Consider the following 4,044-nt stretch of genomic DNA (forward strand, 5'->3'; position numbering starts at 1 on the left):
CCTTCCAGCTGGGAACAGGCTGCCCAGAGTTGTGTCTGCCCCATCTCTCTGGAAGGGTTCAAGGCCAGGTTAGGTGGGGCTTGGAGCAACCTGGTCTAGTGGAAAATGTCTCAGCCCATGGCACGGGGACTGAGATGAGCTTTCAGTCCCTTCCAGCCCAAACTGTTCTGTGATTCCATGATTCTGTGATTCCATGGACTCCCTGAGCCTCAGAGAGCATCACTTCCTTACCTCCTGAGCTGCTGGACCTGATCCCTGCTGGATCAAAAGTCTTAAACTGCTCTTTGACAGCCACACTTTGTCCTGGCCAGTTTTCACAGAGCATGACGTGTCAGGGAAAGAGCAGCACCTATGGAACCAATTCCTGCTGGTTTTGTCCAGAGAAAGTCCAAAAGTCCCTGCACTGCTCAGAGCTGCAGTCACTGCCATGCTGCCACTGTAGAGCTGTGCTGGCCTCATCCTTCCAGGCCAGTCCAAGCCAGCAGAGCCCCAGCAGCAATGAGCTGCCATGAGGTCTGGATGCTCCTTGCTGGACCCCAGACCTGAAATCTCCCTGCAGAAACCAGCTCTGATGGAGGAAAGAGGCTGGTTCTTCTTCTGAGAGGCCAGGGCTGAGCCTCTGCTACTGCCAGGGGATTCCTGGTCCTCTCCCTTGGGCTTGTCCTGCCCAGCACCTCCCAGGCAGCCCAGAGCCCTGTGCCTTGGCCACCAGGTATGTTTGCTGGGGGGCAATGGTGGTGATTGCTCAGCAGTTTGGGAAGATTCTGCTGCCAGGCTCTGCTCTGAGCTTCTTCTCACCTAACTCCAAGCTCCCTCCTAAAAGGTATCCAAAGGGTCTGAGGTTGTAGAGAGGGGATTTAGCAGGAGAGAGAAAAAGCTTCCAAAGCTTCTTCTCCATGGCATTAGTTATTTCCCTATGGGATGAGCCACCTCAGAGCCCCACGAGGCACCAGGCAGGGCTCCAGAACCACCTGCCCCAGTGGGTGCTCTTGGCTGGGGGCCCCGGTGCTCTGTGCACCCAGCTCTGCTCCTTCTTCCACCCAAAGTGTTCTTCCCCCCACTGGGGTCTCAGCACTGCCCATGCACCTTCCAGTGGGAGCTGCTTGCATGTTCTCTGTGGTCAGGATCCAGTGCTGGGCTTTACCTTCCTCCCTCAGGGCCGGTCTCTCAGCTGGAGGACAGGAGTGGGGGCTGGCCCGTGTGACAACAGCCCATCCCCACAGCATTGCCATAAACCCGAGCTGTACCCAGAAACAGGCATGTTTTAAACTATGGCTTTAACCTGTTCACTGTAAAAAGTGCCTTGGACTTTAATCTGAAGAGGTCACTATCTAGAAGTATTTACCTGTGCGGGTGTGTAAGGATGCAGCTCTGTGTGCAGAGTTACACACACAAATATATGATCTATACGTACAGCCACCAGTGCCTCGGAGCCTCTGTTCTGCAAGCTGCAAAAGCTCCTTCCTTTCTGCCCCTGGAGTGATGTTGGAGGCATTCCTGACCCAGGGATCCCTTGCCAAAGTGAAACAAGGGTTGTGCTGGGTGCAGGGATTGTGCTGAGCTGTCCTGTTCATCCCCAGGAAGCAGCTTGGTGCTCCTCAGGGTCTGTCTGCACAGTCTGGGAATCCCCCAAGGAAGGGATAAATCCCTGTTCCCTTGTGCACAGGGGTCACATCTCTGGACTCCCCATGCCAGGAGCTGCTGGGCACTTTGTAACACCAGGGGGAACACCCAGATGTTTTGTTTTATGGCAGTGATGATGGGTTTTCCAAAAGGATTTTTGGTTCCCCTGTTCTTGGGCTGTGGCTCAAGAAAGGAGTGGAGGAGGTTGCTGACATGGCAGATGATTTTCCTCTGGCTCCCCATGCTCACCCAGCTCTGCTCAAACATCAGAGCTGGGCTGCTCCCTCCAGTTCATCCCTCTCTAAAAAACAAGGATAAAAGTTGTCTGGGGGTGCAAAGAGCACACAAATAACTTTCCCAAAGTGAATGCATTGGTTGAGATAAGGGGAAGCTTTCCTAATGAGCATCACTCTGAGCCCAGCAATGGAGCAGTGCTGAGCTGTCCTGTTCATCCCCAGCAAGCAGCTTGGTGCTCCTCAGGGTCTGCACAGTCTGGGAATCCCCCAGGGAAGGGATAAATCCCTGTTCCCTTGTGCACAGGGGTCACATCTCTGGACTCCCCATGCCAGGAGCTGCTGGGCACTTTGTAACACCAGGGGGAACACCCAGATGCTTTTTGTATGGGAGTAATGAGGGGTTTTCCAAAAAGATTTTTGGTTCCCCTGTTCTTGGGCTGTGGCTCAAGAAAGAAGTGGAGGAGGTTGGTGCTTTTTCCTCTGGCTCTGCACTGAGGCTCCCCATGCTCACCCAGTTCTGCTCAAACATCCTTCACCTCTAAAAAACAAGGATAAAAGTTGTCTGGGGTGCAAAGAGCACACAAATAACTTTCCCAAAGTGAATGCCTTGGTTGAGATAAGGGGAAGCTGGACTCTTTCCACTCTGGGCCCAGCAATGGGGCACTGCTTCAGCTCACTCTGAAGATGGCACCCCAAATTTCATCCTCATATTCATGCTGGGAGGATGGCAACAGGAACAGCTCCCCCAGCTAAACGTGGTGTGGTGGAGCCAGCAGAGGAGGAGGGTGATGTGCAGCAGCTGAACTGTGATTAATCAATAAATCAGGCTTTTTTAGTTTTGAGCTAATACCTCTAAATCCTAAAAATACCTCCAGCAGCCCGGGGGGCTCTCTGATAGGTGATTAAACCCTTGGAGCTTCATTTCCAGGATTAATGGCTTAGAGCAGCAGAGCCCTGCTGTACAAAGGCAGCTCTAGTTCTGATACTGCCCATGAAGGCAAGGCAGAATATGTTAATCTTTATGTGCAGCATGAAATCTGTTTTAAATAATGGCCCAGGATTAAAGTTTCCCTGAGCAGAAAGGCAATAATGGCCATAGGGTGGATCTCCACCTCCCTGTGTCTGCCCTTTGCTTTCCCAGTCCCAGGGGTGAGAGGGAGGAAGAGGAGGGTGCTGTTGGTGTGAAGGTCTGGGCACCTTTACCCAGCCCAGTGCAATGTGCCTGCATCAGTGCTGGCATGTGCAGAGACAGGAGGGGAAGTGCATTCTGAAAAAAATGAGGGCAAAAAAGGAGGAAAAAAAAAATTTAAAAAGCTGTTGTTTTGTTAAACAGTTCCTTACAGATAGAATTTTTAAAAACAGTGGGGAACTACTGGCCTTCCACAAGGCAGAGGAAAATCCCAGGCAAACTGGCTCCACAGGGCACAGCTTTGAATCAGCATCTGCCTGCTGGGAGTGAGCAGATGTGGGAGGCAGCTCCTGGGGGCGAGGGAGGGCCAGGCAGGGAACAGGGGCTTTGGACCAGGCAAGTGTTCTGTGCTGAGCTAAGGCCTCTGAATGCTGGCATTTCCCCAGTCAGGAGCTGGGAGTCACTCCCTGCAGAGAGGCTTTTGCTTCCCAGGGGATGGGGTGGGTGGGCAGTGAGCAGGAGAGGTGGATTCCAGCTGGGCAATGCAGGTCTGGTGCCCAGCTCCTCAAGGCAGGAAGAAAATAATTCAGGAAAGCCTCTTCTGCACTTGCTGCAGAGAAAAAATGAGGTGGGGACCTGTCCTGGAGCTATTTTCGTCTTGGCTGTGCTGCTCCTGCTCTAAGGTAAAATTGAGGCTGCTGTGCTGCTAATTCACCTCCCCAGCCTTGGAGCTCCTGGCACAGAGGGGTTCATTGATTATTGTCCTTTACCAGCAGTGGTGTGAGGTCTGCAGCCAGATCAGAGTGGGTAACATCAGCCAAACAGCTTGGCACCACGAAATCTGCTCCTGAGCCCTCACAAACCCACACAGGGCTGCTCCAGCTCTTGCTACAGACCATTCCAACGGGATCAGTTCACTGCTGGAGCCCGTGGCTGTGCCAGCTCCCCTGCCCAGTGAGGAGAGCACGGCTGGGATTCCATGCAGGGGCTGGGAGGATGCTTCTTCCCTTCTCAGCTTCCTGCTCAGCCACAGCATTTGCATTTCAGCTTCCTCTT

This window comes from Melospiza melodia, chromosome 25 (assembly GCF_035770615.1).
Source record: "Melospiza melodia melodia isolate bMelMel2 chromosome 25, bMelMel2.pri, whole genome shotgun sequence".
NCBI classification, from domain to species: domain Eukaryota; kingdom Metazoa; phylum Chordata; class Aves; order Passeriformes; family Passerellidae; genus Melospiza; species Melospiza melodia.